Genomic DNA, 14912 nt, shown 5'->3' on the forward strand with positions numbered 1-14912 from the left:
AGAGAGAGGAGAGAGAAAGAGCAGTAAAGTTAGGTCCCCCAAAACTAAAAAATAACAAGTTGCTATTTGGATTTCCGTTGGGGAAACCGGAATAATTTACGACAAAAAATAGGTCTCCCAATTTTGTAGTTTGATTTGTAGGCAATACACTTTCAGAAATTGGGAAAAATTTTTTAATAAAATTAACATTTGGGGGGAAAAGAAATAATAATATAAGGCAAAATTTTATTAGGGAAAATTTCCAGGCTCCGAATAATTTCGTTTTGTTCACCCCAAAGCGCAATAATTTGCTCTGGTCTAAAAATAGAAAAGACTGTAACTTTTAAAAAATTTTTAAAAAAATTTTACCTTTTGTTCCAAAAAAATACCCCATTTTTTAAAATTTAATTTAAATGCATGATCGAGTATTTATGAATTGTTTTTTCTTTTGAAACCCTAACACCCAAAATTTTTAAAGGTTATTTTTTTCTATTATTTACATTAAAACCCGTAAAGCTGTCAAGACAGGAACATGTGGTTTGCCACGTGCTTCTCGACCTTTGTTTACGTTTGGGGCACCTAACTTTACTGCTCTATATATATATATAATTATGAGTGTTGTTGGGTACTTCTAGATACTTGAGAGTTCGATACTCGTAATTAGAGCACGGAAAATAAATAAGGACACTCACAGTTTTCGCTAAGACGATCGTTTCGATGCTGATCGTCAGCTGATGAGATGCAAGGTCAGCATCGAAACGATCGTCTCGGCGAAAAGACGTGTGTCCTTATTGTTGGCTTGGCATCCCTTGTAAAGCGCTTTGGGTATGGTTTGTGGAAATTGGGCTATATAAAAGCTCAAGGTTGACGTCTCAATGAGAACACAATACAATAAAGTCAAATCATCTGAGGACACAACATTTCCATTATAAAGACACCTTTTAAGGTGAAGCGTTACAATGACAAAAGGCAAAAGGCAATTCAGTGAGGGCACAACACTTTAGTTATAATACTAGTTATAATAATAATAGAATAGACTCAACCATGAGGCTTTGGGCGCTTTACATCAATACAAAACAATATAGAAAGTACATGACATAAAAAAAGAAATGTTTTCAAGGATTTCTTTAACACAGACAAAGGTTTGGATTCCCGGATGCTCTATGGAATAGTGTTCCAAACAGAAGGACCAAAATGAGAAAAGGACCTTGTTCCCGCCTTTGTACGAATGCTTGGGATAGCCAAACGGGTGGCGTCATTGGAGGACCACAAAGGTTGGGTTGTCGAATATAAGGACACTTTTAAAGGAGTGACACTAAAATGACAACATAATATGTACAATCAGGATTAACTTCTATAAAAAACGTAGCGCTTATACTCACCAATCCAATGGAACCAACGACCAGAGAAGCAATTGTTCTTGTTAAGGGGTTTTCAAAAGGGTTGACTTTGGACATCACCAGTGCTTTTTTTATACGAGCAAAATCCCCGGTAAAAATAAAGAAAAAATAGAACGAATATGAATGTGTTTAGAAATATGTGCGGCTATGTGGTCTAGTTGCATGGCACTTGCTTTCAGATCGAAAGGTCATGGGTTCGAGCCTCGCTCGGTGCATAGTTGAGCATTTGGAAAATGCTCTTTACTCACATTCTCTCATCGTATTCAGGTGTAAAATGAGTACCTGGGCGTTAACAGCGTTGTCTCTGTCGGGAAAAAAATTGCAATATCGCCAAACAGGGGCCATGTCTCTTTCTACGTGTTACGTCTTGCTGTTGATCAGGGATACCCTTGAAAAGTTTTTTGAGCACGTTTAGTGGATATTGCGCTATATATAAGCTTAATTTTAAAGAAATTTTGATACAAGGTGAACACCCTATGCATGTGTAAATAATAAATAAAAATAATCATTATGTAAATTACAATTCACATTTAACTTGTCATCAAGTTTACATAATGATACAATAAATATTCTTTAAAATAACTAAGAAGAACTATTCATTTTAATAGGGGTCTTGGAGATTATTGGAAGAACACTGACTTTACACTGGTTTTAATCAGGGATGAAGTCGAGACCTTTTCTGATCTATCTGCCAACCCAGAATTAATTGCTTAGTTGGGTCTTTCTAATAGACTAGCATCCTATCTAAAGGGTTGCAAGCAATTGCTATTGTCCTTCTCATGCTATTGAGATTGTGATAAACTCCTACTCCCTTGACCTTTTGGATCTTAAGTTTTAAGTACTTCTTCATTCAATTTTAAAAAGATCTTTATAATTACTAGGAAAAAATGGATCTAGAAACACTAAATGCATATAAATATTTTTTAAAAAAACATACTTCCATTAGGTCCCATAAACGTCTGATTGGAAGACAAGGCCATGGGTGACGTAGTGGTGGAAACAGATTGTGACGTCATGGTATCTCCACCAATCATTTTCCTTATATTTAGTCTGGCTACTTGTCAAACACACACACACAAACACACACACACTGATTGGTCTGCAATGGCTGACGACGATAGAATAAAGGAAAGCAGGGGTGTGATTGATAAATAATGTGATCAAACTCCTCAATCTGCATCATGTTGGAGTAAAAAAATAATTAATTTATTAGCTAATATTCGACCAATTGCATCAATCTGAAATATAGATAGAATGAAGTTAACGTCATTTGGGTCCTAGTTATTGTTTTTTGCCATCCACGTTTATGAGTAATTTTCACTTAACGGTATTATCCAGACTATAATAGTTCATGGTTACACAGTTTTGTGTGGTGGTCCGTTAGACTTCCGGATGGCAATGTTGTTAGCTTCTTAGCCAAGCGCATACTATCTATAGCCCATCTGTAAAACAAAAACAACGGTATTATGACCGGGTGAACCAACTTTTTTTTTTGGCCAGAAAATTCGTCCTTCATATGTCGATCAGTTTAAATGACCCTCATCTTTGAAAAAAACTCTCAAACCTGGGATCTTGCGTGGTATTTCTACTATTCCCAAGTTTGAGAGGTTGAATAACATTTGACCAGTTACATCGGATCTCAATGTTCTATTTATCTTTACAGTAAAAACTGGCATTGATTTTATTTTAAACCAACATCACACTGCATTGTTCAACACTCCAGCACGGTTTCCTCGGACTCCTCGGGACATGCAAAAAGGTTCGGGGAAACCGTAGTTCGAGGAAACCGTGCCTTGCTAAAAACGACTTGTTGATGGCGAAGTTGGGGGGGGGGGGGCAGGGTAACAGCGGTATGGTATCTGCTTCGTACCCGAAATATACCCAGTTCGAATATTCACCGCGTTATATGGTCCGAGGCTCTTTAACTCAATTTGCGGTGATGAACAACGGCTGAGACCTGGGCTATTCCAGTCTTTCCTTGGAATAGACCTTAAGACAAATCTCCACCTGAGGATGAATAAAGATAACCTTATTATGTATTTACGTTATTAATATGTTGAGGGAGATACCTATAAACACGACATGTTACAAGGGGTTGGTCTGTGTGTGGGGGAGGGGGGGGGAGGGGGGGGGAGGGGGGGGGGAGGTGAGGTATCACAACATCCATGTATTGTCGTGCCAACTATTATCAAATCATGGCCCGTGGCATCGAAATTGGAACGAATCGCGACGTGATAGGATAAGCAATAAGCGTGTATCATATTGTAAACACACACCCGGGACATTCGAATCAGTTCGAGGAAACCGTATGATTTTTGTTAACCCTACACCAGACCGCACTGTTCTACTTACCTTTAGAGTACAAACTAGGGTTGATTTTTTAAAAAATCCATCAGACCGCGCTGTTCTATTTACCTTTAAAATACAAACTAGGGTTGATTTTTTTTTACCCAACACCAGACCGCACTGTTCTACTTACCTTTAAAGTACAAACTAGGGTTGATTTTTAAAAAATCCAACATCAGACGGCACTGGTCTATTTACCCTTAAAATACAAACTAGGGTTGATCTTTTTTACCCAACACCAGACCGCACTGTTCTACTTACCTTAAAAGTACAAACCAGGGTTGATTTTAAAAAAAAATCCAACATCAGACCGCACTGTTCTATTTACCTTTAGAGTATGAACCGATGTTGATTATAAAAAAACCCAACATCAGATTTCACTATTCTATTTACCTTTAAAGTAAAAACTAGTATTCTATTATCACTCAACATCAAATCTCAATATTCTATTTACCTGCACATTACAAACTGATGTTGATTATATTCTAACCCAATATCAGATCTCATTGTTCTCGTTACCTTTATAGTACAAGCTGACGTTGATTGTCTTCTAATCCAGCATCATGTCTCATTGTTGTCACATAGTTTTATTCATATTTACAATACAAGCCGGAATAGGCTTCAACAGTGGTAACATCACTTCCCTCGTAATGACGCATAGTAACTTAGTAACTGGTTCTAAACTATCGTAAGAATGACGTACGTCCATATGAAATACTTCTCTGACTAGCATAAAAGTGTATCCAGAGGAGAAAAACATTATAAACCTGATCATGTTTTGACTTTTATACATTCTGATCACATAACATGTGAAAAAGTTCTAGCCAGCATTTAAAATAAAAACCACCGATTTTCTTTGTTTAGAACCAAGCTGCTTGATGCTGGGCGGACGTGACATCAGACTATTGAATCCTATTGATTCTATTCTAATCTAACGTCAGGTCTCATTGTTGTCACCCGTTGGCTAGGGACCATTTGAGCACGTTTATGGGATATTGCGCTTTATAAAAGCTCAAGTGTTTTGAGGGGTTTGTTTGTTTTTGTTTTTGTATGGTTTTTTTGTTATTGTTCTTGTTTTTTGTTTTTTGTTGTTGTTGTTATTTTGTCAGTGACACGATTAGAATGATTGGAAGGGGGCCAGTCATTATCAGAGGAATATAAATCCATTTAAGCGACTAGCATTGTATTTCTGCTCCTAAGAATTGACAGCTCCGACCATAGGTTTTTTTAAATCTCTGAAATTTGTGCAGTTATAAACTTTCTCGTTGTCACCAAAAAGTGCGTATATCCACACGGAACTGACAAGTAATGATACGCCCTTTTTGATGTTAACGATCTAGTTCTTTTTTTTTTGGTTAGTGCATGACCTTTCTTTTGGTCCAAACGTATGACACTCGGTTTCGGTGACCTGTAGTTTCTGGATTTTTTCCAGTCCCAATGCGAGGAACATCTCAATTCAACGATATTTGAAGTCAAATTGTCATGGTAAAATGATAACACTGTGCTTTGTACGAGTATAACATTGCGATAGTGTTTATAGCTCGGCATGGCGTTAAAAATATGAACAAAACAAAAATAGACCTTTTCGGGTTCAATGTCACCTCACAACATTTTGTAAGTGATCATCCATATCGCACCAACACTTACAAAATGTTGTGTGGTGACATTGAACCTGAATAGGCATATTTTTGTAAGTGATCACACCAACTGGGTGGGGTTACTGGCCTCCCATAGTGGGCAGGGTGGCACTTGTTGTGTCTTCTATCCCCTTATATCTTGTTTTCCAATTTGTCTTCTGTCTTTGTCTTGGAATGAGATTATTTGGATTTGCCTTGGCCCTGACCATAGTGCTTGGCTGGGAGGGAAACAGTCAAATGTATAGTTAATGTTTTGGGAGAAGATATTTTTTCCTTGTAAATCATCTCTGTTTTGTATTGTTACACTTGTTATTTTGAATGTATAATGTAAACATTTGAGTGTGTTCCTCTTAGTGGGACTTTGTCCTGGTGTCTAGGTGAGACATTTAGGTGATCTCAAACGGAGTACATTGAGAGTGTGCTCTTGGAATCTACATCTGTTCCCTATTTGAACCATTCCCCTTTGTCTTACTTTTTCCTCAAGTTCTTTTAATTGTACATCTCGAATCTTTTCACTATCCAATTTCTTTCTTTCTACTGGCGCTGATATGACCTAAATGTGTTGCAAGCGCCGTAAAACCCTTAAAAACAAAAAAAAAACGATCACACCAAAATCAGAATATCTATTTAGATTAGTTTGGTTGCCTCTTGTTTACCCAGATGTAAAAATAAATTATTAGAAGATTCTTTTAAAAGAAAGGAATATTTTTGCTTACTTAAAAAATTATTTTAAAGACAAAACCAGTATACTTATGCATATTAGGACCTGAATTCATTTTTTTCTTCTACACTTAAACTTTGAAACAAACTCCCGGTCGACATCGCAGATATAAGTTCCTTACGACATTCACACGAATGATTTAATTCTACATTAATGATAACTATAATCCCTAGTTCTAAATAAATGTGTCCTGCATGTACTACAGAGTTTTTACGTTATTATTGTATACAAATGTGTGAAGGAGAGAAAGAAGATGAATGAAATTGTACACTCATACACCTGGGGCTGCTATAGAACGACGACAATGATGATGATGATGATGATGATGATGATGATGATGATGATGATGATGATGATGATGCTAATGATGATGATGATAATGATGATGATGATGATGATGATGATGATGATGATGATGATGATGATGATGATGATGATGACGATGATGATGATGGTGATGAAGTAGGGCTTCCATCACTCTGCTCACAAAACTTTGGGTATATTGTGGCCACGTCATGCAACTAAAAGTTGCTTTATTGATGCTTTGCATCTAGATAAAATATCCATCGGTCCTGCCCATCATATTAATATTACAAACGCACTAAACTGTATGTATCCTCTAACGTTGAGAGCCTGTTAGAGGCACTCTAGAATATTTAAAGACCTATCTGATAAAGAGCAAGGTGACGAAACTTCAAGTTTATAGGATTTCTATAGTCGGGGTTCTTTGATTCAGAAAAGTGAGTTGAGCAGGCACTCATGTTGATAATAACAAGAAATGAAGTGAGTAGGAAAGTGCTAGAAGACAATAGAGAATAAAAATTTTGCGGCGGCGTTAGGGGTTAGAATCCGCGACTCTACTGTATCATTTACCACCACAAAAAAGTGGTTTCAAACTCTATGTCTATTTTGAGTCACGCTCTCCCCGTCCAGTCGGAGTTGTTGTACCAGTAAGGTAGCGAGTTCGACCCCCCATCGCCGCCGCGAAATTTTTATTCTCTTTTGTTTTCTGGTACTTCCCTACTCACTTCATTTCTTTTTATTCTGGGTTTCTTTAAATGTGTCATGACGGAGGTCGTTCCAGCCGTTACTTTGCCTCGTCACTTTACTCCGTTACTTTTTGTGTCAAAGAAACGGTAAGTAATCGAGGATAAGTAACGACCCTCAATCATTCGTCCTTTTGGTTTGACTTGCTTCTTTTTCGGGCACTTTCCCTATCATTTTGCAGCTTTGCGGTCCAGTGGTATGGCATTCAACTTATGATGGTTGGGTCCAGGGTTCTAGTTCCACTGTGAACAAGCAAAGTTGAGAAGCCTATTTCGAAAAGATTGTTTTTGGCTCACATTTTCTAACTATAATTCTACAAAATGAGTACCTGTCAGAAGAGAGCGGTTAAGGTGGGGGGGGGGGGGTGCCTGAATCTCGGAATCGTAAAAATACTAACAAACAGGTGAAAATGGATTGGCTTCGGATGGAAATAGCACAAACGATGGGCTTTTTGGTAACAATCCCCTCGGCAGCAAATCAATAAACAAAGGAACTCTAAAAGTAGCACCACATTTTGTTTGTGTTTTCAACGTTTATTGTTTTGCTAAGGAAGGGTTTGTACCCGAAACGTCCATTGCTTGTACTGTTTCTATCCGAAGCCTTTCAAATTTCACCTTTTTGAAAGTATGTTTACCTACCCAGTAACAGCGTTGTCTGTCGGAAATATATTGCAATAGTGCCTACAGTAGACATCATGTATCGTCCTCCTTTTTAAGTTTACTTGTTGATTTGGGACTACTTGCTCCATGCTTGGCGTTTTCAGCAAATTAAGTAGATGTCTTTCGCTAAATAAAAGCTCACGAAGAATGGTGCTTTTGTGAAGAATAATATAGCCTTTAAATCATCCCAATTAACAATCATATGACCCCAGTAGTGAAATGGTAGCACGTCTTATTGGTAATAAGGTGGTAGATGAGGATCTCCTGTTTGGGGATGTTTTTTGTTTTGTATTTTTCTATCTTGCACTTCTTTTGTCTGGCACTGTTTAATTTCTCTTTCTTGCTTTTTCTGGCCCTGTTTCATCTCCAGTCGAGGCAGGCTCATTTTATGGAATGCCCCTTTTTCTTGTATTTTTCTTTCTTTCTTTGTCTAGCACTGTTTCATACATGATACAGTTTCATTTCTATTTGCTCCTTAATTGGCCACTTTGAAGTTTTGTTTTTTATAAGTATCTCCTTTTCAGAATTTCGCGGTAGTGACAAAATCTAACTGCGATCTTGGTCAAAGTCTTTGATGATAACAAAACCTATTATAAGTCTTTGCTTTATTCTGAGAAGTATTTGCCCAACTCTGATTTCGAGTGACTGGAAGTGATTTTTATTACTTGATAGCAATTATTGCTGAATTAATAAATGTTTTTAAATCATAAATATTTTTTCACCCATTTAAAAACATTTAATACATCCAACAAATATTTTATATTCCAACGACTGTTTGCAAACATTTGAGAAGTTTTCAGTCATCTAACTTATTTTTTCAAACATCTAACACATTTTCCAGTATTCTAACAAAAAGATTTATGCATCTCACAAAAGTTCTTGGTCATCTAGCAAATGGTTTTAGTCATTTGACAAATGTTTTCTAAATCTAACAAATGTTTTCAGTCATCTAACAAATATTTTCAGACATCTGACAAATGTTTTCTAAATCTAACAAATGTTTTCAGTCATCTAACAAATATTTTCAGACATCTGACAAATGTTTTCTATATCTAACAATTGTTTTCAGTCATCTAACAAATGTTTTCAGTCATCTGACAAATGTCTTTAGTCGTCTAACAAATGTTCTATTTATCTAACTAATGTTTTCAGTCATCTGACAATTGTTTTTTCTTTCTAACAAATGTATTCAGTCGTTTAACAATACATATTTTCAGTCATCTATCAAATGTTTCCAGTCACCTAACAAATGTTTTAAAAAGTCTAACAAAATGTGTTCTATATCTGACATCATATGTTTAAATCATACAACAACAATTCTCAATCATTTATAAAAATGATCCTTATAACTTAATAATGTTTTCAATTACCAAAGAAGGTTTGTTATCAATCGTCTATTTTATTTTTGAAGATATCTAACAAATTTATTTCAAACATCTCAAAACTGGATGGGATTTTTAACTACAAACCAACATCTTATAAATAGACCACAAAGATTTGTACTTTTGTGTTTTAAAGTTCTTCAGATTTGAAATGACCAAATGAATGTCTTTGTTGATGAACTTTTTGTCATTTTTTTTGACAGCTCATCACACAATATTCCAAAATCTTAGCAAACACCAAATCTCCATTTGTGAAATTGAAATAAATAGATAATAAAATAAAATAAAATAAAATTCCCTTTTTTCATCCCCAAGGGGAAATTTGTCTTTAGGGTCTATTCCAAGGGAAGACTGGAATAACCCAGGCGTGAGCCGTAGAGCAGCGCCGCAAAGTGAGCTAGGGTGAGGTGACTTGCTCAAGGCCACACAACGCAGTGGCGGGTGATTGAACTCGGTACCTTTCGGGTAAGAAGCAAAGACCGTACCACTGAGCCACGCTGTGCACGTTAACAAAAAAAACTTCAGACCATAAAAATGATTTATTGAAGTCAAATACATAGTTCGACTCCAACGGATGTTGGTTCTAATTGAAATGCATTCACCATTATGCAATTGTTTTTATATATCTACCCAAATTATTTCATTTGCAGACCTGCCAAGTACTCCGAAATATTGGTAGTTCGAGTAAGTTTTGGTTTCAATCGCAGAGCTGCATAAACCCATTAAATTCAATAAAACTTGTTGAAAATAAACTTTTGGTGTGGCACAAAAAATAAGCAATTTGAAGCGTTATCTAACTGGTAAAGATAAACTGGTGTTTTATAAAGTTAGTCGCGACTATGTGGTCTTGTGGTATGACACTAGCTTTCGGATTCGGAAGGACCTGAGTTCGAGCCTCGCCCGGCGCATTGTTGAGTCCTTGGAAAAGACTCTTTAATCACATTCTCTCACCTTACTCATATGTAAAATGAGTATCCGGCCGTTAAAAGCGTTGTCTCTGTCGAAAAAAAATTGCAATATCCCCGAACAGGCGTCATGTCTCGTTCTACATGTTACGCGTTGCTGTTGGTCAGGGGCCCTCTGTAATTGTAAAGCGCTTTGAGCACGTTTATAAAAGCTCAAGTTTTAATAATTTTTATTTTTAGTTATGGTGTTTATTATTTTCAACCTTGAAAACTACAAACAATATTAAGTAGGAAGATATGGATATGATTGACATGAACTGAACTATACCTCTTCGTCGGTGTACAGATTAATTATTGTATACAAAAAAATAAGAGAGACTCTAGGCTCTCATGATACCCTCTAAACTCTATACCAACATTCATCTTTTCTAATATTACTTATGCAAAGCTTTAGTAGGATAAATCGAAGATTTATTATTCATTTTTGCGATCGGTTGGAGAATATTTCAGCTTAAATGTCAACAAATCAACCCTTAGTGGAAAACGGTAAAAATATAATAAAAAGTTTAACCTGTTTTACCCATTTCAATCGAAAATAATTGATTTTTTCCCCACAAGTAGTAATTATATTTGCCTTTGAAGTGAAATTTTCTCTCCGCTTATCCAATTTGACGATTTTTCTACAAGCAATGATTATTATGCAATTTGGTAATCAATTATTTTTTTTGTTTGATAAACTCTTATTTCCATGACAAAAGTATAATTATTCCCCTGACATGAATATGAGGCTCCCTTTGATGTGCAGACAGCGACAATCTTGTCGTATCAAGAAACTTTTCATGACCTTTGGAATAGAAAGAGGGGCGACAAATTAAACTGCACTTCTGTGCAATATCATTTGATGCCATCACACAAGCCCTGTGAAGGAATATAGATAATCCCTGAAGCAAACGTAGGATGTCAACAGGAATCAATATTAGGAAATTGGCGCTTAATTGTGATCTCTCAAAGGAAAAAAACCCGACATTACTTGAAGCGAGGATTAAACACGGAATCTATGTCTCACAGAGCAATGCCGTTCTATTCGGAAGAAAAATAATTGCGCTTTTATCTAGGGCAATAATAATAATAATAATAATAATAATAATAATAATAATAATAATAATAATAATAATATAATATAATAATAATAGTAATAATATATAATAATAATAATAATATAATAATAATAATAATAATAATAATAATAATCATAATAATAATAATAATAATAATATAATAATATAATAATAATAATAATAATAATAATAATAATAATAATAATAATAATCATCATCATAATAATAATATATATACTTTATTCATCCAAAAAAAATGGAAATTCGTTTACATACGTGGCATGCATAAAAATGTATGTATACATTTATACTCATAGCGCTCATAGCGCTTTGCAATAACAATAATAATAATAATAATAATAATAATAATAATAATAATAATAATAATAATAATAATAACAACAATAATAATAATAATAATAACAATAATAATAATAATAATAATAATAATAATAATAATAATAATAATAATAATGATGATAATAATAATAATAATAATAATAATAATAATAATAATAATAATAATAATAATAATAATAATAATAATAATAATAATAATAAGAAGAAGAAGAAGAAGAAGAAGAAGAAGAAGAAGAAGAAGAAGAAGAAGAAGAAGAAGAAGAAGAGGAAGAAGAAGAAGCATATTTCTATAGCGCCTTTCGTCTAAACCTCAAGGCGCTCAATAAGGGGTCCCTAGATAACAGAAACACTTAACATGTAGTTCGAGACATTTTGCCTGTTAGTCAACATTACATGTTTTCCGACAGAGACAATACTGTTAACGACCAGGTACTCATTTTACACGATAACGATGAGAGAATGTGAATAAAGAGCCTTTTCCAAGGACTCAACTATGCGCTGGTCTAGTGGGAGTCGAACCCAGGACCTTCCGATCCGAAGGCCAATGTAATTAATACCACAAGATCAGGTACCCGCAATAAGGGTTTGGGAACAGAATTTATTTTGGTTTCACTTAATGTTTGAGTCAAACCAAGCACATGGATTTCTATGGCTTAGTGGCTGAGTAGTACGATGTCTTGTCTTGTCACAAACTTCAAGCGATGTTAGGGTCGTCAGTGACCGGATGGGTGACAGTGATCGTGGAAAGTTCTGATCCCGACGTTGTTTCCTTGGGTAAGGCACTTTACACACATTACCCCGCATCACGTAGGCGTGGATGAGTACCTGACTATAGGCAGTGACGGATATAGTGACAGTGTTAGTAAAGCAGGACGCCCAACTAACGACTGGTAATGTTCGAAATGGAAATATGGTGCCATATGACGTGCTGTATTGTGAAGCGCAATGAGCATGGTTAATCTGTGAAAAAGCACTAGATGAATGTTCATATTTATTTATCTTTTCATATCAATTACGCAACATGTAGGTAATTTTTTTATCCCCAACCCCCCCCCCCCCCCCCCCCCCCGTCCCAATTTCAAGCCTAACATTTTTTTAAAACAAATTTGGAAGAAACAGTGATTCGATTCAAGCTGCAATGAACGTATCGCAGTGATAGCTTTCGTTGTGAAAACATCGACAAAAAATGACTGTAACAGCTTTAAGGAGAACAATATAATTCGTAGGATCAAAACTTTTTTCGGAAGGATAATCAATTAAATAACATTTTTTAAAAAATATAATATTTGTTTGAGTTTTTTGTTTGTTTTTTTGTTTGTTTGTTTTTTTTTTTTGTTTTTTTGTTTTTTTTTTGTTTTGTTTTTTTACCGAAGGAGGATTTTTAACCCAAAACGTTCAATAATGTGTCATTTTTTTTCTTTTATAAGAGAAAAACATATTCATTTTTATCAAAACGTTTTACAGCCCACATCATCTGTCAGCTTTGTATTTACTTAAGTGAAGCTAGAAAGACATGGTGTAAGATCAGAGCAGGCTCGACCGAGGCTTGTAAAGGATTAATATGATCCAACTTCTCTTCCGATAACAATGTTTCAAAAAATAATTACTATTTGAATATCTTTGATATATCTAGTATTGAAAAAAAGGAACAATTATTGTTTAAAAATTACACCTTTGGAAACGAATCAATATCAAAACACCTGCTCCCACAAAACGACTGATGGCAGTGGGAAAATCAGATTGTAAGGAGTGGGTTAAAAAAAAATCACTCGTTATGCTCAAACCGTGTATTGTAAACCGAGTTGATTATTAGCATTTATACAGGTTTTAGTATGGCTTATGAAATAAAAAAAACACGTATGCATGATGGAACAACCTAGCAAAAACGCTCTTCTGAAATCAGTAACAAAGTTGAATCTGGAACGTGCATTGGCGGTGTTTTTTGTTTTTTTTTTTTGGTTTTATTTTTTGTTCTGTGTGATCCTGTTTTTTTGGGGTTTTTTTCTTAAATATTGTTTTTATTTGGGTTTTTTTTGGTGTTTTTTTTGGGTATATTTTTTGTCTTGTTTTCTTGTGTGGGTATTTTGTTGTTGTTGTTGTTAACCATTATCTTGCCAAAAGCTCTCAAACTTGGGATTTCGTGAAGATGGAGAGTCTTTTGTCAAAATTAGAGTCGATTTAATCGATCATAGTGAGAAGAACGAGTTTTCTGGCCGAAATCTTGAACATGTGTAATTTTAGACAAAGACAGAAAGCCACACACGAAAGAAAGAAATAAAAAACGAAAGAAAGAGAAAAAGACATCATTGAACCAAAAAATAAATAAATCTCAAAATGTTACATTCCGAAATGTTCCAAGGTAATCATTGTCATATCACTGTTTATTTTCCCTCCCCACTCCATCAATATGGTATCGATATGGTATCAATATGATGTCGTCTCGGGGTGAACAAATTAAATGGCAATCGTTGCGTTTGAGTTTTAATATTGTCTCAATTTAGGATTAAAATGTTTTTTCTTGAGTTAAAAAAAACAACCACTATACTTCTTTACTTTGATTGTTTACAAGTTAAAGCCATACTCTGAAATACCGTATTAAAAAATTTGGCCAGAAAACTCGTCCTTCAAAAATCGATCAATTTTAACGTTTCTCATCTTGGCGAAAGACCCTCAAACCTGGGACTAAGGAACACCTCGAGAGGTCCCAGGTTTGAAAGTTTTTGCCAAGATGGGAGTCATTTAATTCGATCAATTTTTGAAGGACGAGTTTTCTGGCCAAATTTTTTAAATAAGTGTCTTTCCAGAGTACGACAGTTAACTCGTAAACAACCAGAGTGAAGAAATATTGTTGTTGTTTTTTTAACTAAAAAAAAACCCAAAACATTCTTTACTCCTAACTTGAGACAATATTTCTATATCAAATTTCAAAATTCAGAATCTAGATTCAATTTGTGGCTCTCTTCTTCTTCTTCTTCTTCCTTTGATTGCCCACAATCAATTGTTTGATTATTATGGCAAATATGAAACTGCTTTCTAATCTCTCTGTTTTCCTTGTTTATAATCGTTAGTCTAAAATCAATTTCCAGGGACATTCAGGGATCGTCAACGTTGGTCAGTGATGGTTTGTGCAGAGTCTAAGTATCTGCATAGCAACTTGCCACAAAAGCATCGATTGTAGTGGCTTCGGTTACTTTAGCGTCAAGCTGATTCCAGTCCCAGACCGTGCGCGGCAAGAAGGAAAAACCACGGTATTGTGTTCTGTGTGTTATGAGGCTGTATTGGTTGTTGTTACCTCTTCTCTGTCTCAAAGGTGCTGGTATTAGTTTTTTCTTGATGACTAGGCATTCAGCGAGGTGGT

At 35.1% G+C, this 14912-nt stretch overlaps 1 protein-coding gene and 1 long non-coding RNA gene across 2 annotated transcripts in view; one reads left to right on the forward strand and one right to left on the reverse strand.

The window, feature by feature from the left end:
• Positions 1-14912, forward strand: part of LOC144967926 (uncharacterized) — a 94639-nt gene that overhangs the window by 4899 nt on the left and 74828 nt on the right. The gene's annotated exons all lie outside the window — the stretch shown is intronic.
• On the reverse strand, positions 1362-10475 carry LOC144969577 (uncharacterized). The gene is made up of 3 exons (XR_013644773.1): positions 10405-10475; positions 2317-2487; positions 1362-1444 (listed from the first exon to the last, which is right to left on the reverse strand). It is a non-coding gene; the product is annotated as an uncharacterized LOC144969577 (long non-coding RNA).

This window comes from Berghia stephanieae, chromosome 3 (genome assembly GCF_034508935.2).
Source record: "Berghia stephanieae isolate SIO BIC M18660-M18661 chromosome 3, UCSD_Bste_1.3, whole genome shotgun sequence".
In the NCBI taxonomy this organism is placed as follows: Eukaryota; Metazoa; Mollusca; class Gastropoda; order Nudibranchia; family Aeolidiidae; genus Berghia; species Berghia stephanieae.